Source organism: Siphateles boraxobius, unplaced genomic scaffold (genome assembly GCF_051911475.1).
Source record: "Siphateles boraxobius isolate OS27281-9 unplaced genomic scaffold, OSU_SipBor_1 190, whole genome shotgun sequence".
Lineage (NCBI taxonomy): Eukaryota > Metazoa > Chordata > Actinopteri > Cypriniformes > Leuciscidae > Siphateles > Siphateles boraxobius.
The window spans coordinates 70,210-87,938 of record NW_027508800.1 but is presented as its reverse complement, the minus strand read 5'-3'; the positions used below and the strand labels follow the sequence as shown (position 1 = coordinate 87,938).

The 17,729-nt window shown below is 39.8% G+C and overlaps 39 non-coding genes across 39 annotated transcripts; all 39 read right to left on the bottom strand.

The window, feature by feature from the left end:
* Positions 1 to 136: 136 nt before the first annotated feature.
* Positions 137 to 255, bottom strand: LOC143743997 (5S ribosomal RNA). Its single transcript, XR_013205732.1, has one exon. It is a non-coding gene; the product is annotated as a 5S ribosomal RNA (ribosomal RNA).
* Positions 256 to 417: 162 nt separating this feature from the next.
* Positions 418 to 536, bottom strand: LOC143743888 (5S ribosomal RNA). Its single transcript, XR_013205634.1, has one exon. It is a non-coding gene; the product is annotated as a 5S ribosomal RNA (ribosomal RNA).
* A 370-nt stretch (positions 537 to 906) lies between these two features.
* Positions 907 to 1,025, bottom strand: LOC143743887 (5S ribosomal RNA). The gene has a single exon (XR_013205633.1). It is a non-coding gene; the product is annotated as a 5S ribosomal RNA (ribosomal RNA).
* A 371-nt stretch (positions 1,026 to 1,396) lies between these two features.
* On the bottom strand, positions 1,397 to 1,515 carry LOC143743886 (5S ribosomal RNA). Its single transcript, XR_013205632.1, has one exon. It is a non-coding gene; the product is annotated as a 5S ribosomal RNA (ribosomal RNA).
* Positions 1,516 to 1,886: 371 nt separating this feature from the next.
* LOC143743885 (5S ribosomal RNA) lies at positions 1,887 to 2,005 on the bottom strand. The gene has a single exon (XR_013205631.1). It is a non-coding gene; the product is annotated as a 5S ribosomal RNA (ribosomal RNA).
* Positions 2,006 to 2,367: 362 nt separating this feature from the next.
* Positions 2,368 to 2,486, bottom strand: LOC143743883 (5S ribosomal RNA). The gene has a single exon (XR_013205630.1). It is a non-coding gene; the product is annotated as a 5S ribosomal RNA (ribosomal RNA).
* Positions 2,487 to 2,857: 371 nt separating this feature from the next.
* On the bottom strand, positions 2,858 to 2,976 carry LOC143743996 (5S ribosomal RNA). The gene has a single exon (XR_013205731.1). It is a non-coding gene; the product is annotated as a 5S ribosomal RNA (ribosomal RNA).
* Positions 2,977 to 3,138: 162 nt separating this feature from the next.
* On the bottom strand, positions 3,139 to 3,257 carry LOC143743882 (5S ribosomal RNA). The gene has a single exon (XR_013205629.1). It is a non-coding gene; the product is annotated as a 5S ribosomal RNA (ribosomal RNA).
* Positions 3,258 to 3,628: 371 nt separating this feature from the next.
* LOC143743880 (5S ribosomal RNA) lies at positions 3,629 to 3,747 on the bottom strand. The gene has a single exon (XR_013205627.1). It is a non-coding gene; the product is annotated as a 5S ribosomal RNA (ribosomal RNA).
* A 372-nt stretch (positions 3,748 to 4,119) lies between these two features.
* On the bottom strand, positions 4,120 to 4,238 carry LOC143743879 (5S ribosomal RNA). Its single transcript, XR_013205626.1, has one exon. It is a non-coding gene; the product is annotated as a 5S ribosomal RNA (ribosomal RNA).
* Positions 4,239 to 4,609: 371 nt separating this feature from the next.
* LOC143743878 (5S ribosomal RNA) lies at positions 4,610 to 4,728 on the bottom strand. Its single transcript, XR_013205625.1, has one exon. It is a non-coding gene; the product is annotated as a 5S ribosomal RNA (ribosomal RNA).
* Positions 4,729 to 5,100: 372 nt separating this feature from the next.
* LOC143743877 (5S ribosomal RNA) lies at positions 5,101 to 5,219 on the bottom strand. The gene has a single exon (XR_013205624.1). It is a non-coding gene; the product is annotated as a 5S ribosomal RNA (ribosomal RNA).
* A 372-nt stretch (positions 5,220 to 5,591) lies between these two features.
* Positions 5,592 to 5,710, bottom strand: LOC143743876 (5S ribosomal RNA). The gene has a single exon (XR_013205623.1). It is a non-coding gene; the product is annotated as a 5S ribosomal RNA (ribosomal RNA).
* A 162-nt stretch (positions 5,711 to 5,872) lies between these two features.
* On the bottom strand, positions 5,873 to 5,991 carry LOC143743875 (5S ribosomal RNA). The gene has a single exon (XR_013205622.1). It is a non-coding gene; the product is annotated as a 5S ribosomal RNA (ribosomal RNA).
* A 363-nt stretch (positions 5,992 to 6,354) lies between these two features.
* Positions 6,355 to 6,473, bottom strand: LOC143743874 (5S ribosomal RNA). The gene has a single exon (XR_013205621.1). It is a non-coding gene; the product is annotated as a 5S ribosomal RNA (ribosomal RNA).
* Positions 6,474 to 6,835: 362 nt separating this feature from the next.
* On the bottom strand, positions 6,836 to 6,954 carry LOC143743872 (5S ribosomal RNA). Its single transcript, XR_013205620.1, has one exon. It is a non-coding gene; the product is annotated as a 5S ribosomal RNA (ribosomal RNA).
* A 372-nt stretch (positions 6,955 to 7,326) lies between these two features.
* LOC143743994 (5S ribosomal RNA) lies at positions 7,327 to 7,445 on the bottom strand. The gene has a single exon (XR_013205730.1). It is a non-coding gene; the product is annotated as a 5S ribosomal RNA (ribosomal RNA).
* Positions 7,446 to 7,607: 162 nt separating this feature from the next.
* Positions 7,608 to 7,726, bottom strand: LOC143743871 (5S ribosomal RNA). The gene has a single exon (XR_013205619.1). It is a non-coding gene; the product is annotated as a 5S ribosomal RNA (ribosomal RNA).
* A 371-nt stretch (positions 7,727 to 8,097) lies between these two features.
* On the bottom strand, positions 8,098 to 8,216 carry LOC143743870 (5S ribosomal RNA). Its single transcript, XR_013205618.1, has one exon. It is a non-coding gene; the product is annotated as a 5S ribosomal RNA (ribosomal RNA).
* A 372-nt stretch (positions 8,217 to 8,588) lies between these two features.
* Positions 8,589 to 8,707, bottom strand: LOC143743868 (5S ribosomal RNA). Its single transcript, XR_013205616.1, has one exon. It is a non-coding gene; the product is annotated as a 5S ribosomal RNA (ribosomal RNA).
* Positions 8,708 to 9,078: 371 nt separating this feature from the next.
* On the bottom strand, positions 9,079 to 9,197 carry LOC143743867 (5S ribosomal RNA). The gene has a single exon (XR_013205615.1). It is a non-coding gene; the product is annotated as a 5S ribosomal RNA (ribosomal RNA).
* Positions 9,198 to 9,569: 372 nt separating this feature from the next.
* On the bottom strand, positions 9,570 to 9,688 carry LOC143743866 (5S ribosomal RNA). Its single transcript, XR_013205614.1, has one exon. It is a non-coding gene; the product is annotated as a 5S ribosomal RNA (ribosomal RNA).
* A 372-nt stretch (positions 9,689 to 10,060) lies between these two features.
* On the bottom strand, positions 10,061 to 10,179 carry LOC143743865 (5S ribosomal RNA). Its single transcript, XR_013205613.1, has one exon. It is a non-coding gene; the product is annotated as a 5S ribosomal RNA (ribosomal RNA).
* A 162-nt stretch (positions 10,180 to 10,341) lies between these two features.
* LOC143743864 (5S ribosomal RNA) lies at positions 10,342 to 10,460 on the bottom strand. The gene has a single exon (XR_013205612.1). It is a non-coding gene; the product is annotated as a 5S ribosomal RNA (ribosomal RNA).
* A 363-nt stretch (positions 10,461 to 10,823) lies between these two features.
* Positions 10,824 to 10,942, bottom strand: LOC143743861 (5S ribosomal RNA). The gene has a single exon (XR_013205610.1). It is a non-coding gene; the product is annotated as a 5S ribosomal RNA (ribosomal RNA).
* A 362-nt stretch (positions 10,943 to 11,304) lies between these two features.
* On the bottom strand, positions 11,305 to 11,423 carry LOC143743860 (5S ribosomal RNA). Its single transcript, XR_013205609.1, has one exon. It is a non-coding gene; the product is annotated as a 5S ribosomal RNA (ribosomal RNA).
* A 372-nt stretch (positions 11,424 to 11,795) lies between these two features.
* Positions 11,796 to 11,914, bottom strand: LOC143743993 (5S ribosomal RNA). Its single transcript, XR_013205729.1, has one exon. It is a non-coding gene; the product is annotated as a 5S ribosomal RNA (ribosomal RNA).
* Positions 11,915 to 12,076: 162 nt separating this feature from the next.
* Positions 12,077 to 12,195, bottom strand: LOC143743859 (5S ribosomal RNA). The gene has a single exon (XR_013205608.1). It is a non-coding gene; the product is annotated as a 5S ribosomal RNA (ribosomal RNA).
* A 371-nt stretch (positions 12,196 to 12,566) lies between these two features.
* Positions 12,567 to 12,685, bottom strand: LOC143743858 (5S ribosomal RNA). The gene has a single exon (XR_013205607.1). It is a non-coding gene; the product is annotated as a 5S ribosomal RNA (ribosomal RNA).
* Positions 12,686 to 13,056: 371 nt separating this feature from the next.
* LOC143743857 (5S ribosomal RNA) lies at positions 13,057 to 13,175 on the bottom strand. The gene has a single exon (XR_013205606.1). It is a non-coding gene; the product is annotated as a 5S ribosomal RNA (ribosomal RNA).
* Positions 13,176 to 13,546: 371 nt separating this feature from the next.
* On the bottom strand, positions 13,547 to 13,665 carry LOC143743855 (5S ribosomal RNA). The gene has a single exon (XR_013205604.1). It is a non-coding gene; the product is annotated as a 5S ribosomal RNA (ribosomal RNA).
* A 371-nt stretch (positions 13,666 to 14,036) lies between these two features.
* LOC143743972 (5S ribosomal RNA) lies at positions 14,037 to 14,155 on the bottom strand. The gene has a single exon (XR_013205710.1). It is a non-coding gene; the product is annotated as a 5S ribosomal RNA (ribosomal RNA).
* Positions 14,156 to 14,527: 372 nt separating this feature from the next.
* Positions 14,528 to 14,646, bottom strand: LOC143743854 (5S ribosomal RNA). Its single transcript, XR_013205603.1, has one exon. It is a non-coding gene; the product is annotated as a 5S ribosomal RNA (ribosomal RNA).
* A 371-nt stretch (positions 14,647 to 15,017) lies between these two features.
* On the bottom strand, positions 15,018 to 15,136 carry LOC143743853 (5S ribosomal RNA). Its single transcript, XR_013205602.1, has one exon. It is a non-coding gene; the product is annotated as a 5S ribosomal RNA (ribosomal RNA).
* A 372-nt stretch (positions 15,137 to 15,508) lies between these two features.
* On the bottom strand, positions 15,509 to 15,627 carry LOC143743852 (5S ribosomal RNA). Its single transcript, XR_013205601.1, has one exon. It is a non-coding gene; the product is annotated as a 5S ribosomal RNA (ribosomal RNA).
* A 372-nt stretch (positions 15,628 to 15,999) lies between these two features.
* Positions 16,000 to 16,118, bottom strand: LOC143743850 (5S ribosomal RNA). The gene has a single exon (XR_013205600.1). It is a non-coding gene; the product is annotated as a 5S ribosomal RNA (ribosomal RNA).
* Positions 16,119 to 16,280: 162 nt separating this feature from the next.
* On the bottom strand, positions 16,281 to 16,399 carry LOC143743849 (5S ribosomal RNA). Its single transcript, XR_013205599.1, has one exon. It is a non-coding gene; the product is annotated as a 5S ribosomal RNA (ribosomal RNA).
* A 363-nt stretch (positions 16,400 to 16,762) lies between these two features.
* Positions 16,763 to 16,881, bottom strand: LOC143743848 (5S ribosomal RNA). The gene has a single exon (XR_013205598.1). It is a non-coding gene; the product is annotated as a 5S ribosomal RNA (ribosomal RNA).
* Positions 16,882 to 17,243: 362 nt separating this feature from the next.
* On the bottom strand, positions 17,244 to 17,362 carry LOC143743847 (5S ribosomal RNA). Its single transcript, XR_013205597.1, has one exon. It is a non-coding gene; the product is annotated as a 5S ribosomal RNA (ribosomal RNA).
* Positions 17,363 to 17,729: the final 367 nt, after the last annotated feature.

The window sequence follows — 17,729 nt, the reverse complement described above, 5'->3', positions numbered from 1 at the left end:
TTAGACCATTAGTGAAGAAGACTAAGAAGAACTTTTGAAAAAACTCAAACTCTTTCATGCTTTCTGAAGAATCTCAGAGACTTTTTAAGGCTTTTTGAAGCTCAGGCACTCTTTTTTTTTTTTTTTTTTTTTTAAAAGCTTACAGCACCTGGTATTCCCAGGCGGTCTCCCATCCAAGTACTAACCAGTCCCGACCCTGCTTAGCTTCCGAGATCAGACGAGATCGGGCGTGCCCAAGGTGGTATGGCCGTAAGCGAATACTGCTGCCAAAATTGGGCTATTTAAAAGGTTAGACCATTAGTGAAGAAAACTAAGAACAACTTTTGAAAAAACTCAAACTCTTTCATGCTTTCTGAAGAATCTCAGAGACTTTTTAAGGCTTTTTGAAGCTCAGGCACTCTTTTTTTTTTTTTTAAAAGCTTACAGCACCTGGTATTCCCAGGCGGTCTCCCATCCAAGTACTAACCAGGCCCGACCCTGCTTAGCTTCCGAGATCAGACGAGATCGGGCGTGCCCAAGGTGGTATGGCCGTAAGCTAAAACTGCTGCCAAAATTGGGCTATTTAAAAGGTTAGACCATTAGTGAAGAAAACTAAGAACAACTTTTGAAAAAACTCAAGCTCTTTCATGCTTTCTGAAGAATCTCAGAGACTTTTTAAGGCTTTTTGAAGAAGCTCAGGGACTCTTTTTTTTTTTTCTTAAAAAAGCTTACAACACCTAGTATTCCCATGCGGCCTCCCATCCAAGTACTAACCAGGCCTTATTTAAAAGCTTAGACCATTAGTGAAGAAGACTAAGAAGAACTTTTGAAAAAACTCAAACTCTTTCATGCTTTCTGAAGAATCTCAGAGACTTTTTAAGGCTTTTTGAAGCTCAGGCACTCTTTTTTTTTTTTTTTTTTTTTAAAAGCTTACAGCACCTGGTATTCCCAGGCGGTCTCCCATCCAAGTACTAACCAGGCCCGACCCTGCTTAGCTTCCGAGATCAGACGAGATCGGGCGTGCCCAAGGTGGTATGGCCGTAAGCTAAAACTGCTGCCAAAATTGGGCTATTTAAAAGGTTAGACCATTAGTGAAGAAAACTAAGAACAACTTTTGAAAAAACTCAAGCTCTTTCATGCTTTCTGAAGAATCTCAGAGACTTTTTAAGGCTTTTTGAAGAAGCTCAGGGACTCTTTTTTTTTTTTCTTAAAAAAGCTTACAACACCTAGTATTCCCATGCGGCCTCCCATCCAAGTACTAACCAGGCCTTATTTAAAAGCTTAGACCATTAGTGAAGAAGACTAAGAAGAACTTTTGAAAAAACTCAAACTCTTTCATGCTTTCTGAAGAATCTCAGAGACTTTTTAAGGCTTTTTGAAGCTCAGGCACTCTTTTTTTTTTTTTTTTTTTTTTAAAAGCTTACAGCACCTGGTATTCCCAGGCGGTCTCCCATCCAAGTACTAACCAGGCCCGACCCTGCTTAGCTTCCGAGATCAGACGAGATCGGGCGTGCCCAAGGTGGTATGGCCGTAAGCTAAAACTGCTGCCAAAATTGGGCTATTTAAAAGGTTAGACCATTAGTGAAGAAAACTAAGAACAACTTTTGAAAAAACTCAAGCTCTTTCATGCTTTCTGAAGAATCTCAGAGACTTTTTAAGGCTTTTTGAAGAAGCTCAGGGACTCTTTTTTTTTTTTCTTAAAAAAGCTTACAACACCTAGTATTCCCATGCGGCCTCCCATCCAAGTACTAACCAGGCCTTATTTAAAAGCTTAGACCATTAGTGAAGAAGACTAAGAAGAACTTTTGAAAAAACTCAAACTCTTTCATGCTTTCTGAAGAATCTCAGAGACTTTTTAAGGCTTTTTGAAGCTCAGGCACTCTTTTTTTTTTTTTTTTTTTTTTAAAAGCTTACAGCACCTGGTATTCCCAGGCGGTCTCCCATCCAAGTACTAACCAGGCCCGACCCTGCTTAGCTTCCGAGATCAGACGAGATCGGGCGTGCCCAAGGTGGTATGGCCGTAAGCTAAAACTGCTGCCAAAATTGGGCTATTTAAAAGGTTAGACCATTAGTGAAGAAAACTAAGAACAACTTTTGAAAAAACTCAAGCTCTTTCATGCTTTCTGAAGAATCTCAGAGACTTTTTAAGTCTTTTTGAAGAAGCTCAGGCACTCTTTTTTTTTTTCTTAAAAAAGCTTACAACACCCAGTATTCCCATGCGGCCTCCCATCCAAGTACTAACCAGGCCTTATTTAAAAGCTTAGACCATTAGTGAAGAAGACTAAGAAGAACTTTTGAAAAAACTCAAACTCTTTCATGCTTTCTGAAGAATCTCAGAGACTTTTTAAGGCTTTTTGAAGCTCAGGCACTCTTTTTTTTTTTTTAAAAAGCTTACAGCACCTGGTATTCCCAGGCGGTCTCCCATCCAAGTACTAACCAGGCCCGACCCTGCTTAGCTTCCGAGATCAGACGAGATCGGGCGTGCCCAAGGTGGTATGGCCGTAAGCTAAAACTGCTGCCAAAATTGGGCTATTTAAAAGGTTAGACCATTTGTGAAGAAAACTAAGAACAACTTTTGAAAAAACTCAAGCTCTTTCATGCTTTCTGAAGAATCTCAGAGACTTTTTAAGGCTTTTTGAAGAAGCTCAGGGACTCTTTTTTTTTTTTCTTAAAAATTTTTACAACACCTAGTATTCCCATGCGGCCTCCCATCCAAGTACTAACCAGGCCTTATTTAAAAGCTTAGACCATTAGTGAAGAAGACTAAGAAGAACTTTTGAAAAAACTCAAACTCTTTCATGCTTTCTGAAGAATCTCAGAGACTTTTTAAGGCTTTTTGAAGCTCAGGCACTCTTTTTTTTTTTTTTTTTTTTTTAAAAGCTTACAGCACCTGGTATTCCCAGGCGGTCTCCCATCCAAGTACTAACCAGTCCCGACCCTGCTTAGCTTCCGAGATCAGACGAGATCGGGCGTGCCCAAGGTGGTATGGCCGTAAGCGAATACTGCTGCCAAAATTGGGCTATTTAAAAGGTTAGACCATTAGTGAAGAAAACTAAGAACAACTTTTGAAAAAACTCAAACTCTTTCATGCTTTCTGAAGAATCTCAGAGACTTTTTAAGGCTTTTTGAAGCTCAGGCACTCTTTTTTTTTTTTTTAAAAGCTTACAGCACCTGGTATTCCCAGGCGGTCTCCCATCCAAGTACTAACCAGGCCCGACCCTGCTTAGCTTCCGAGATCAGACGAGATCGGGCGTGCCCAAGGTGGTATGGCCGTAAGCTAAAACTGCTGCCAAAATTGGGCTATTTAAAAGGTTAGACCATTAGTGAAGAAAACTAAGAACAACTTTTGAAAAAACTCAAGCTCTTTCATGCTTTCTGAAGAATCTCAGAGACTTTTTAAGGCTTTTTGAAGAAGCTCAGGGACTCTTTTTTTTTTTTCTTAAAAAAGCTTACAACACCTAGTATTCCCATGCGGCCTCCCATCCAAGTACTAACCAGGCCTTATTTAAAAGCTTAGACCATTAGTGAAGAAGACTAAGAAGAACTTTTGAAAAAACTCAAACTCTTTCATGCTTTCTGAAGAATCTCAGAGACTTTTTAAGGCTTTTTGAAGCTCAGGCACTCTTTTTTTTTTTTTTTTTTTTTTAAAAGCTTACAGCACCTGGTATTCCCAGGCGGTCTCCCATCCAAGTACTAACCAGGCCCGACCCTGCTTAGCTTCCGAGATCAGACGAGATCGGGCGTGCCCAAGGTGGTATGGCCGTAAGCTAAAACTGCTGCCAAAATTGGGCTATTTAAAAGGTTAGACCATTTGTGAAGAAAACTAAGAACAACTTTTGAAAAAACTCAAGCTCTTTCATGCTTTCTGAAGAATCTCAGAGACTTTTTAAGGCTTTTTGAAGAAGCTCAGGGACTCTTTTTTTTTTTTCTTAAAAAAGCTTACAACACCTAGTATTCCCATGCGGCCTCCCATCCAAGTACTAACCAGGCCTTATTTAAAAGCTTAGACCATTAGTGAAGAAGACTAAGAAGAACTTTTGAAAAAACTCAAACTCTTTCATGCTTTCTGAAGAATCTCAGAGACTTTTTAAGGCTTTTTGAAGCTCAGGCACTCTTTTTTTTTTTTTTTTTTTTTTTAAAAGCTTACAGCACCTGGTATTCCCAGGCGGTCTCCCATCCAAGTACTAACCAGGCCCGACCCTGCTTAGCTTCCGAGATCAGACGAGATCGGGCGTGCCCAAGGTGGTATGGCCGTAAGCTAAAACTGCTGCCAAAATTGGGCTATTTAAAAGGTTAGACCATTAGTGAAGAAAACTAAGAACAACTTTTGAAAAAACTCAAGCTCTTTCATGCTTTCTGAAGAATCTCAGAGACTTTTTAAGGCTTTTTGAAGAAGCTCAGGGACTCTTTTTTTTTTTTCTTAAAAAAGCTTACAACACCTAGTATTCCCATGCGGCCTCCCATCCAAGTACTAACCAGGCCTTATTTAAAAGCTTAGACCATTAGTGAAGAAGACTAAGAAGAACTTTTGAAAAAACTCAAACTCTTTCATGCTTTCTGAAGAATCTCAGAGACTTTTTAAGGCTTTTTGAAGCTCAGGCACTCTTTTTTTTTTTTTTTTTTTTTTAAAAGCTTACAGCACCTGGTATTCCCAGGCGGTCTCCCATCCAAGTACTAACCAGGCCCGACCCTGCTTAGCTTCCGAGATCAGACGAGATCGGGCGTGCCCAAGGTGGTATGGCCGTAAGCTAAAACTGCTGCCAAAATTGGGCTATTTAAAAGGTTAGACCATTAGTGAAGAAAACTAAGAACAACTTTTGAAAAAACTCAAGCTCTTTCATGCTTTCTGAAGAATCTCAGAGACTTTTTAAGGCTTTTTGAAGAAGCTCAGGGACTCTTTTTTTTTTTTCTTAAAAAAGCTTACAACACCTAGTATTCCCATGCGGCCTCCCATCCAAGTACTAACCAGGCCTTATTTAAAAGCTTAGACCATTAGTGAAGAAGACTAAGAAGAACTTTTGAAAAAACTCAAACTCTTTCATGCTTTCTGAAGAATCTCAGAGACTTTTTAAGGCTTTTTGAAGCTCAGGCACTCTTTTTTTTTTTTTTTTTTTTTTTAAAAGCTTACAGCACCTGGTATTCCCAGGCGGTCTCCCATCCAAGTACTAACCAGGCCCGACCCTGCTTAGCTTCCGAGATCAGACGAGATCGGGCGTGCCCAAGGTGGTATGGCCGTAAGCTAAAACTGCTGCCAAAATTGGGCTATTTAAAAGGTTAGACCATTAGTGAAGAAAACTAAGAACAACTTTTGAAAAAACTCAAGCTCTTTCATGCTTTCTGAAGAATCTCAGAGACTTTTTAAGGCTTTTTGAAGAAGCTCAGGGACTCTTTTTTTTTTTTCTTAAAAAAGCTTACAACACCTAGTATTCCCATGCGGCCTCCCATCCAAGTACTAACCAGGCCTTATTTAAAAGCTTAGACCATTAGTGAAGAAGACTAAGAAGAACTTTTGAAAAAACTCAAACTCTTTCATGCTTTCTGAAGAATCTCAGAGACTTTTTAAGGCTTTTTGAAGCTCAGGCACTCTTTTTTTTTTTTTTTTTTTTTTTAAAAGCTTACAGCACCTGGTATTCCCAGGCGGTCTCCCATCCAAGTACTAACCAGGCCCGACCCTGCTTAGCTTCCGAGATCAGACGAGATCGGGCGTGCCCAAGGTGGTATGGCCGTAAGCGAATACTGCTGCCAAAATTGGGCTATTTAAAAGGTTAGACCATTAGTGAAGAAAACTAAGAACAACTTTTGAAAAAACTCAAACTCTTTCATGCTTTCTGAAGAATCTCAGAGACTTTTTAAGGCTTTTTGAAGCTCAGGCACTCTTTTTTTTTTTTTTAAAAGCTTACAGCACCTGGTATTCCCAGGCGGTCTCCCATCCAAGTACTAACCAGGCCCGACCCTGCTTAGCTTCCGAGATCAGACGAGATCGGGCGTGCCCAAGGTGGTATGGCCGTAAGCTAAAACTGCTGCCAAAATTGGGCTATTTAAAAGGTTAGACCATTAGTGAAGAAAACTAAGAACAACTTTTGAAAAAACTCAAGCTCTTTCATGCTTTCTGAAGAATCTCAGAGACTTTTTAAGGCTTTTTGAAGAAGCTCAGGGACTCTTTTTTTTTTTTCTTAAAAAAGCTTACAACACCTAGTATTCCCATGCGGCCTCCCATCCAAGTACTAACCAGGCCTTATTTAAAAGCTTAGACCATTAGTGAAGAAGACTAAGAAGAACTTTTGAAAAAACTCAAACTCTTTCATGCTTTCTGAAGAATCTCAGAGACTTTTTAAGGCTTTTTGAAGCTCAGGCACTCTTTTTTTTTTTTTTAAAAGCTTACAGCACCTGGTATTCCCAGGCGGTCTCCCATCCAAGTACTAACCAGGCCCGACCCTGCTTAGCTTCCGAGATCAGACGAGATCGGGCGTGCCCAAGGTGGTATGGCCGTAAGCTAAAACTGCTGCCAAAATTGGGCTATTTAAAAGGTTAGACCATTAGTGAAGAAAACTAAGAACAACTTTTGAAAAAACTCAAGCTCTTTCATGCTTTCTGAAGAATCTCAGAGACTTTTTAAGTCTTTTTGAAGAAGCTCAGGCACTCTTTTTTTTTTTCTTAAAAAAGCTTACAACACCCAGTATTCCCATGCGGCCTCCCATCCAAGTACTAACCAGGCCTTATTTAAAAGCTTAGACCATTAGTGAAGAAGACTAAGAAGAACTTTTGAAAAAACTCAAACTCTTTCATGCTTTCTGAAGAATCTCAGAGACTTTTTAAGGCTTTTTGAAGCTCAGGCACTCTTTTTTTTTTTTTAAAAAGCTTACAGCACCTGGTATTCCCAGGCGGTCTCCCATCCAAGTACTAACCAGGCCCGACCCTGCTTAGCTTCCGAGATCAGACGAGATCGGGCGTGCCCAAGGTGGTATGGCCGTAAGCTAAAACTGCTGCCAAAATTGGGCTATTTAAAAGGTTAGACCATTTGTGAAGAAAACTAAGAACAACTTTTGAAAAAACTCAAGCTCTTTCATGCTTTCTGAAGAATCTCAGAGACTTTTTAAGGCTTTTTGAAGAAGCTCAGGGACTCTTTTTTTTTTTTCTTAAAAATTTTTACAACACCTAGTATTCCCATGCGGCCTCCCATCCAAGTACTAACCAGGCCTTATTTAAAAGCTTAGACCATTAGTGAAGAAGACTAAGAAGAACTTTTGAAAAAACTCAAACTCTTTCATGCTTTCTGAAGAATCTCAGAGACTTTTTAAGGCTTTTTGAAGCTCAGGCACTCTTTTTTTTTTTTTTTTTTTTTTTAAAAGCTTACAGCACCTGGTATTCCCAGGCGGTCTCCCATCCAAGTACTAACCAGTCCCGACCCTGCTTAGCTTCCGAGATCAGACGAGATCGGGCGTGCCCAAGGTGGTATGGCCGTAAGCGAATACTGCTGCCAAAATTGGGCTATTTAAAAGGTTAGACCATTAGTGAAGAAAACTAAGAACAACTTTTGAAAAAACTCAAACTCTTTCATGCTTTCTGAAGAATCTCAGAGACTTTTTAAGGCTTTTTGAAGCTCAGGCACTCTTTTTTTTTTTTTTAAAAGCTTACAGCACCTGGTATTCCCAGGCGGTCTCCCATCCAAGTACTAACCAGGCCCGACCCTGCTTAGCTTCCGAGATCAGACGAGATCGGGCGTGCCCAAGGTGGTATGGCCGTAAGCTAAAACTGCTGCCAAAATTGGGCTATTTAAAAGGTTAGACCATTAGTGAAGAAAACTAAGAACAACTTTTGAAAAAACTCAAGCTCTTTCATGCTTTCTGAAGAATCTCAGAGACTTTTTAAGGCTTTTTGAAGAAGCTCAGGGACTCTTTTTTTTTTTTCTTAAAAAAGCTTACAACACCTAGTATTCCCATGCGGCCTCCCATCCAAGTACTAACCAGGCCTTATTTAAAAGCTTAGACCATTAGTGAAGAAGACTAAGAAGAACTTTTGAAAAAACTCAAACTCTTTCATGCTTTCTGAAGAATCTCAGAGACTTTTTAAGGCTTTTTGAAGCTCAGGCACTCTTTTTTTTTTTTTTTTTTTTTTAAAAGCTTACAGCACCTGGTATTCCCAGGCGGTCTCCCATCCAAGTACTAACCAGGCCCGACCCTGCTTAGCTTCCGAGATCAGACGAGATCGGGCGTGCCCAAGGTGGTATGGCCGTAAGCTAAAACTGCTGCCAAAATTGGGCTATTTAAAAGGTTAGACCATTTGTGAAGAAAACTAAGAACAACTTTTGAAAAAACTCAAGCTCTTTCATGCTTTCTGAAGAATCTCAGAGACTTTTTAAGGCTTTTTGAAGAAGCTCAGGGACTCTTTTTTTTTTTTCTTAAAAAAGCTTACAACACCTAGTATTCCCATGCGGCCTCCCATCCAAGTACTAACCAGGCCTTATTTAAAAGCTTAGACCATTAGTGAAGAAGACTAAGAAGAACTTTTGAAAAAACTCAAACTCTTTCATGCTTTCTGAAGAATCTCAGAGACTTTTTAAGGCTTTTTGAAGCTCAGGCACTCTTTTTTTTTTTTTTTTTTTTTTTAAAAGCTTACAGCACCTGGTATTCCCAGGCGGTCTCCCATCCAAGTACTAACCAGGCCCGACCCTGCTTAGCTTCCGAGATCAGACGAGATCGGGCGTGCCCAAGGTGGTATGGCCGTAAGCTAAAACTGCTGCCAAAATTGGGCTATTTAAAAGGTTAGACCATTAGTGAAGAAAACTAAGAACAACTTTTGAAAAAACTCAAGCTCTTTCATGCTTTCTGAAGAATCTCAGAGACTTTTTAAGGCTTTTTGAAGAAGCTCAGGGACTCTTTTTTTTTTTTCTTAAAAAAGCTTACAACACCTAGTATTCCCATGCGGCCTCCCATCCAAGTACTAACCAGGCCTTATTTAAAAGCTTAGACCATTAGTGAAGAAGACTAAGAAGAACTTTTGAAAAAACTCAAACTCTTTCATGCTTTCTGAAGAATCTCAGAGACTTTTTAAGGCTTTTTGAAGCTCAGGCACTCTTTTTTTTTTTTTTTTTTTTTTAAAAGCTTACAGCACCTGGTATTCCCAGGCGGTCTCCCATCCAAGTACTAACCAGGCCCGACCCTGCTTAGCTTCCGAGATCAGACGAGATCGGGCGTGCCCAAGGTGGTATGGCCGTAAGCTAAAACTGCTGCCAAAATTGGGCTATTTAAAAGGTTAGACCATTAGTGAAGAAAACTAAGAACAACTTTTGAAAAAACTCAAGCTCTTTCATGCTTTCTGAAGAATCTCAGAGACTTTTTAAGGCTTTTTGAAGAAGCTCAGGGACTCTTTTTTTTTTTTCTTAAAAAAGCTTACAACACCTAGTATTCCCATGCGGCCTCCCATCCAAGTACTAACCAGGCCTTATTTAAAAGCTTAGACCATTAGTGAAGAAGACTAAGAAGAACTTTTGAAAAAACTCAAACTCTTTCATGCTTTCTGAAGAATCTCAGAGACTTTTTAAGGCTTTTTGAAGCTCAGGCACTCTTTTTTTTTTTTTTTTTTTTTTTAAAAGCTTACAGCACCTGGTATTCCCAGGCGGTCTCCCATCCAAGTACTAACCAGGCCCGACCCTGCTTAGCTTCCGAGATCAGACGAGATCGGGCGTGCCCAAGGTGGTATGGCCGTAAGCTAAAACTGCTGCCAAAATTGGGCTATTTAAAAGGTTAGACCATTAGTGAAGAAAACTAAGAACAACTTTTGAAAAAACTCAAGCTCTTTCATGCTTTCTGAAGAATCTCAGAGACTTTTTAAGGCTTTTTGAAGAAGCTCAGGGACTCTTTTTTTTTTTTCTTAAAAAAGCTTACAACACCTAGTATTCCCATGCGGCCTCCCATCCAAGTACTAACCAGGCCTTATTTAAAAGCTTAGACCATTAGTGAAGAAGACTAAGAAGAACTTTTGAAAAAACTCAAACTCTTTCATGCTTTCTGAAGAATCTCAGAGACTTTTTAAGGCTTTTTGAAGCTCAGGCACTCTTTTTTTTTTTTTTTTTTTTTTTAAAAGCTTACAGCACCTGGTATTCCCAGGCGGTCTCCCATCCAAGTACTAACCAGGCCCGACCCTGCTTAGCTTCCGAGATCAGACGAGATCGGGCGTGCCCAAGGTGGTATGGCCGTAAGCGAATACTGCTGCCAAAATTGGGCTATTTAAAAGGTTAGACCATTAGTGAAGAAAACTAAGAACAACTTTTGAAAAAACTCAAACTCTTTCATGCTTTCTGAAGAATCTCAGAGACTTTTTAAGGCTTTTTGAAGCTCAGGCACTCTTTTTTTTTTTTTTAAAAGCTTACAGCACCTGGTATTCCCAGGCGGTCTCCCATCCAAGTACTAACCAGGCCCGACCCTGCTTAGCTTCCGAGATCAGACGAGATCGGGCGTGCCCAAGGTGGTATGGCCGTAAGCTAAAACTGCTGCCAAAATTGGGCTATTTAAAAGGTTAGACCATTAGTGAAGAAAACTAAGAACAACTTTTGAAAAAACTCAAGCTCTTTCATGCTTTCTGAAGAATCTCAGAGACTTTTTAAGGCTTTTTGAAGAAGCTCAGGGACTCTTTTTTTTTTTTCTTAAAAAAGCTTACAACACCTAGTATTCCCATGCGGCCTCCCATCCAAGTACTAACCAGGCCTTATTTAAAAGCTTAGACCATTAGTGAAGAAGACTAAGAAGAACTTTTGAAAAAACTCAAACTCTTTCATGCTTTCTGAAGAATCTCAGAGACTTTTTAAGGCTTTTTGAAGCTCAGGCACTCTTTTTTTTTTTTTTAAAAGCTTACAGCACCTGGTATTCCCAGGCGGTCTCCCATCCAAGTACTAACCAGGCCCGACCCTGCTTAGCTTCCGAGATCAGACGAGATCGGGCGTGCCCAAGGTGGTATGGCCGTAAGCTAAAACTGCTGCCAAAATTGGGCTATTTAAAAGGTTAGACCATTAGTGAAGAAAACTAAGAACAACTTTTGAAAAAACTCAAGCTCTTTCATGCTTTCTGAAGAATCTCAGAGACTTTTTAAGTCTTTTTGAAGAAGCTCAGGCACTCTTTTTTTTTTTCTTAAAAAAGCTTACAACACCCAGTATTCCCATGCGGCCTCCCATCCAAGTACTAACCAGGCCTTATTTAAAAGCTTAGACCATTAGTGAAGAAGACTAAGAAGAACTTTTGAAAAAACTCAAACTCTTTCATGCTTTCTGAAGAATCTCAGAGACTTTTTAAGGCTTTTTGAAGCTCAGGCACTCTTTTTTTTTTTTTAAAAAGCTTACAGCACCTGGTATTCCCAGGCGGTCTCCCATCCAAGTACTAACCAGGCCCGACCCTGCTTAGCTTCCGAGATCAGACGAGATCGGGCGTGCCCAAGGTGGTATGGCCGTAAGCTAAAACTGCTGCCAAAATTGGGCTATTTAAAAGGTTAGACCATTTGTGAAGAAAACTAAGAACAACTTTTGAAAAAACTCAAGCTCTTTCATGCTTTCTGAAGAATCTCAGAGACTTTTTAAGGCTTTTTGAAGAAGCTCAGGGACTCTTTTTTTTTTTTCTTAAAAATTTTTACAACACCTAGTATTCCCATGCGGCCTCCCATCCAAGTACTAACCAGGCCTTATTTAAAAGCTTAGACCATTAGTGAAGAAGACTAAGAAGAACTTTTGAAAAAACTCAAACTCTTTCATGCTTTCTGAAGAATCTCAGAGACTTTTTAAGGCTTTTTGAAGCTCAGGCACTCTTTTTTTTTTTTTTTTTTTTTTTAAAAGCTTACAGCACCTGGTATTCCCAGGCGGTCTCCCATCCAAGTACTAACCAGTCCCGACCCTGCTTAGCTTCCGAGATCAGACGAGATCGGGCGTGCCCAAGGTGGTATGGCCGTAAGCGAATACTGCTGCCAAAATTGGGCTATTTAAAAGGTTAGACCATTAGTGAAGAAAACTAAGAACAACTTTTGAAAAAACTCAAACTCTTTCATGCTTTCTGAAGAATCTCAGAGACTTTTTAAGGCTTTTTGAAGCTCAGGCACTCTTTTTTTTTTTTTTAAAAGCTTACAGCACCTGGTATTCCCAGGCGGTCTCCCATCCAAGTACTAACCAGGCCCGACCCTGCTTAGCTTCCGAGATCAGACGAGATCGGGCGTGCCCAAGGTGGTATGGCCGTAAGCTAAAACTGCTGCCAAAATTGGGCTATTTAAAAGGTTAGACCATTAGTGAAGAAAACTAAGAACAACTTTTGAAAAAACTCAAGCTCTTTCATGCTTTCTGAAGAATCTCAGAGACTTTTTAAGGCTTTTTGAAGAAGCTCAGGGACTCTTTTTTTTTTTTCTTAAAAAAGCTTACAACACCTAGTATTCCCATGCGGCCTCCCATCCAAGTACTAACCAGGCCTTATTTAAAAGCTTAGACCATTAGTGAAGAAGACTAAGAAGAACTTTTGAAAAAACTCAAACTCTTTCATGCTTTCTGAAGAATCTCAGAGACTTTTTAAGGCTTTTTGAAGCTCAGGCACTCTTTTTTTTTTTTTTTTTTTTTTAAAAGCTTACAGCACCTGGTATTCCCAGGCGGTCTCCCATCCAAGTACTAACCAGGCCCGACCCTGCTTAGCTTCCGAGATCAGACGAGATCGGGCGTGCCCAAGGTGGTATGGCCGTAAGCTAAAACTGCTGCCAAAATTGGGCTATTTAAAAGGTTAGACCATTTGTGAAGAAAACTAAGAACAACTTTTGAAAAAACTCAAGCTCTTTCATGCTTTCTGAAGAATCTCAGAGACTTTTTAAGGCTTTTTGAAGAAGCTCAGGGACTCTTTTTTTTTTTTCTTAAAAAAGCTTACAACACCTAGTATTCCCATGCGGCCTCCCATCCAAGTACTAACCAGGCCTTATTTAAAAGCTTAGACCATTAGTGAAGAAGACTAAGAAGAACTTTTGAAAAAACTCAAACTCTTTCATGCTTTCTGAAGAATCTCAGAGACTTTTTAAGGCTTTTTGAAGCTCAGGCACTCTTTTTTTTTTTTTTTTTTTTTTAAAAGCTTACAGCACCTGGTATTCCCAGGCGGTCTCCCATCCAAGTACTAACCAGGCCCGACCCTGCTTAGCTTCCGAGATCAGACGAGATCGGGCGTGCCCAAGGTGGTATGGCCGTAAGCTAAAACTGCTGCCAAAATTGGGCTATTTAAAAGGTTAGACCATTAGTGAAGAAAACTAAGAACAACTTTTGAAAAAACTCAAGCTCTTTCATGCTTTCTGAAGAATCTCAGAGACTTTTTAAGGCTTTTTGAAGAAGCTCAGGGACTCTTTTTTTTTTTTCTTAAAAAAGCTTACAACACCTAGTATTCCCATGCGGCCTCCCATCCAAGTACTAACCAGGCCTTATTTAAAAGCTTAGACCATTAGTGAAGAAGACTAAGAAGAACTTTTGAAAAAACTCAAACTCTTTCATGCTTTCTGAAGAATCTCAGAGACTTTTTAAGGCTTTTTGAAGCTCAGGCACTCTTTTTTTTTTTTTTTTTTTTTTAAAAGCTTACAGCACCTGGTATTCCCAGGCGGTCTCCCATCCAAGTACTAACCAGGCCCGACCCTGCTTAGCTTCCGAGATCAGACGAGATCGGGCGTGCCCAAGGTGGTATGGCCGTAAGCTAAAACTGCTGCCAAAATTGGGCTATTTAAAAGGTTAGACCATTAGTGAAGAAAACTAAGAACAACTTTTGAAAAAACTCAAGCTCTTTCATGCTTTCTGAAGAATCTCAGAGACTTTTTAAGGCTTTTTGAAGAAGCTCAGGGACTCTTTTTTTTTTTTCTTAAAAAAGCTTACAACACCTAGTATTCCCATGCGGCCTCCCATCCAAGTACTAACCAGGCCTTATTTAAAAGCTTAGACCATTAGTGAAGAAGACTAAGAAGAACTTTTGAAAAAACTCAAACTCTTTCATGCTTTCTGAAGAATCTCAGAGACTTTTTAAGGCTTTTTGAAGCTCAGGCACTCTTTTTTTTTTTTTTTTTTTTTTAAAAGCTTACAGCACCTGGTATTCCCAGGCGGTCTCCCATCCAAGTACTAACCAGGCCCGACCCTGCTTAGCTTCCGAGATCAGACGAGATCAGGCGTGCCCAAGGTGGTATGGCCGTAAGCTAAAACTGCTGCCAAAATTGGGCTATTTAAAAGGTTAGACCATTTGTGAAGAAAACTAAGAACAACTTTTGAAAAAACTCAAGCTCTTTCATGCTTTCTGAAGAATCTCAGAGACTTTTTAAGGCTTTTTGAAGAAGCTCAGGGACTCTTTTTTTTTTTTCTTAAAAAAGCTTACAACACCTAGTATTCCCATGCGGCCTCCCATCCAAGTACTAACCAGGCCTTATTTAAAAGCTTAGACCATTAGTGAAGAAGACTAAGAAGAACTTTTGAAAAAACTCAAACTCTTTCATGCTTTCTGAAGAATCTCAGAGACTTTTTAAGGCTTTTTGAAGCTCAGGCACTCTTTTTTTTTTTTTTTTTTTTTTTAAAAGCTTACAGCACCTGGTATTCCCAGGCGGTCTCCCATCCAAGTACTAACCAGGCCCGACCCTGCTTAGCTTCCGAGATCAGACGAGATCGGGCGTGCCCAAGGTGGTATGGCCGTAAGCTAAAACTGCTGCCAAAATTGGGCTATTTAAAAGGTTAGACCATTAGTGAAGAAAACTAAGAACAACTTTTGAAAAAACTCAAGCTCTTTCATGCTTTCTGAAGAATCTCAGAGACTTTTTAAGGCTTTTTGAAGAAGCTCAGGGACTCTTTTTTTTTTTTCTTAAAAAAGCTTACAACACCTAGTATTCCCATGCGGCCTCCCATCCAAGTACTAACCAGGCCTTATTTAAAAGCTTAGACCATTAGTGAAGAAGACTAAGAAGAACTTTTGAAAAAACTCAAACTCTTTCATGCTTTCTGAAGAATCTCAGAGACTTTTTAAGGCTTTTTGAAGCTCAGGCACTCTTTTTTTTTTTTTTTTTTTTTTAAAAGCTTACAGCACCTGGTATTCCCAGGCGGTCTCCCATCCAAGTACTAACCAGGCCCGACCCTGCTTAGCTTCCGAGATCAGACGAGATCGGGCGTGCCCAAGGTGGTATGGCCGTAAGCTAAAACTGCTGCCAAAATTGGGCTATTTAAAAGGTTAGACCATTAGTGAAGAAAACTAAGAACAACTTTTGAAAAAACTCAAGCTCTTTCATGCTTTCTGAAGAATCTCAGAGACTTTTTAAGGCTTTTTGAAGAAGCTCAGGGACTCTTTTTTTTTTTTCTTAAAAAAGCTTACAACACCTAGTATTCCCATGCGGCCTCCCATCCAAGTACTAACCAGGCCTTATTTAAAAGCTTAGACCATTAGTGAAGAAGACTAAGAAGAACTTTTGAAAAAACTCAAACTCTTTCATGCTTTCTGAAGAATCTCAGAGACTTTTTAAGGCTTTTTGAAGCTCAGGCACTCTTTTTTTTTTTTTTTTTTTTTTTAAAAGCTTACAGCACCTGGTATTCCCAGGCGGTCTCCCATCCAAGTACTAACCAGGCCCGACCCTGCTTAGCTTCCGAGATCAGACGAGATCGGGCGTGCCCAAGGTGGTATGGCCGTAAGCTAAAACTGCTGCCAAAATTGGGCTATTTAAAAGGTTAGACCATTAGTGAAGAAAACTAAGAACAACTTTTGAAAAAACTCAAGCTCTTTCATGCTTTCTGAAGAATCTCAGAGACTTTTTAAGGCTTTTTGAAGAAGCTCAGGGACTCTTTTTTTTTTTTCTTAAAAAAGCTTACAACACCTAGTATTCCCATGCGGCCTCCCATCCAAGTACTAACCAGGCCTTATTTAAAAGCTTAGACCATTAGTGAAGAAGACTAAGAAGAACTTTTGAAAAAACTCAAACTCTTTCATGCTTTCTGAAGAATCTCAGAGACTTTTTAAGGCTTTTTGAAGCTCAGGCACTCTTTTTTTTTTTTTTTTTTTTTTTAAAAGCTTACAGCACCTGGTATTCCCAGGCGGTCTCCCATCCAAGTACTAACCAGGCCCGACCCTGCTTAGCTTCCGAGATCAGACGAGATCGGGCGTGCCCAAGGTGGTATGGCCGTAAGCGAATACTGCTGCCAAAATTGGGCTATTTAAAAGGTTAGACCATTAGTGAAGAAAACTAAGAACAACTTTTGAAAAAACTCAAACTCTTTCATGCTTTCTGAAGAATCTCAGAGACTTTTTAAGGCTTTTTGAAGCTCAGGCACTCTTTTTTTTTTTTTTAAAAGCTTACAGCACCTGGTATTCCCAGGCGGTCTCCCATCCAAGTACTAACCAGGCCCGACCCTGCTTAGCTTCCGAGATCAGACGAGATCGGGCGTGCCCAAGGTGGTATGGCCGTAAGCTAAAACTGCTGCCAAAATTGGGCTATTTAAAAGGTTAGACCATTAGTGAAGAAAACTAAGAACAACTTTTGAAAAAACTCAAGCTCTTTCATGCTTTCTGAAGAATCTCAGAGACTTTTTAAGGCTTTTTGAAGAAGCTCAGGGACTCTTTTTTTTTTTTCTTAAAAAAGCTTACAACACCTAGTATTCCCATGCGGCCTCCCATCCAAGTACTAACCAGGCCTTATTTAAAAGCTTAGACCATTAGTGAAGAAGACTAAGAAGAACTTTTGAAAAAACTCAAACTCTTTCATGCTTTCTGAAGAATCTCAGAGACTTTTTAAGGCTTTTTGAAGCTCAGGCACTCTTTTTTTTTTTTTTAAAAGCTTACAGCACCTGGTATTCCCAGGCGGTCTCCCATCCAAGTACTAACCAGGCCCGACCCTGCTTAGCTTCCGAGATCAGACGAGATCGGGCGTGCCCAAGGTGGTATGGCCGTAAGCTAAAACTGCTGCCAAAATTGGGCTATTTAAAAGGTTAGACCATTAGTGAAGAAAACTAAGAACAACTTTTGAAAAAACTCAAGCTCTTTCATGCTTTCTGAAGAATCTCAGAGACTTTTTAAGTCTTTTTGAAGAAGCTCAGGCACTCTTTTTTTTTTTCTTAAAAAAGCTTACAACACCCAGTATTCCCATGCGGCCTCCCATCCAAGTACTAACCAGGCCTTATTTAAAAGCTTAGACCATTAGTGAAGAAGACTAAGAAGAACTTTTGAAAAAACTCAAACTCTTTCATGCTTTCTGAAGAATCTCAGAGACTTTTTAAGGCTTTTTGAAGCTCAGGCACTCTTTTTTTTTTTTTAAAAAGCTTACAGCACCTGGTATTCCCAGGCGGTCTCCCATCCAAGTACTAACCAGGCCCGACCCTGCTTAGCTTCCGAGATCAGACGAGATCGGGCGTGCCCAAGGTGGTATGGCCGTAAGCTAAAACTGCTGCCAAAATTGGGCTATTTAAAAGGTTAGACCATTTGTGAAGAAAACTAAGAACAACTTTTGAAAAAACTCAAGCTCTTTCATGCTTTCTGAAGAATCTCAGAGACTTTTTAAGGCTTTTTGAAGAAGCTCAGGGACTCTTTTTTTTTTTTCTTAAAAATTTTTACAACACCTAGTATTCCCATGCGGCCTCCCATCCAAGTACTAACCAGGCCTTATTTAAAAGCTTAGACCATTAGTGAAGAAGACTAAGAAGAACTTTTGAAAAAACTCAAACTCTTTCATGCTTTCTGAAGAATCTCAGAGACTTTTTAAGGCTTTTTGAAGCTCAGGCACTCTTTTTTTTTTTTTTTTTTTTT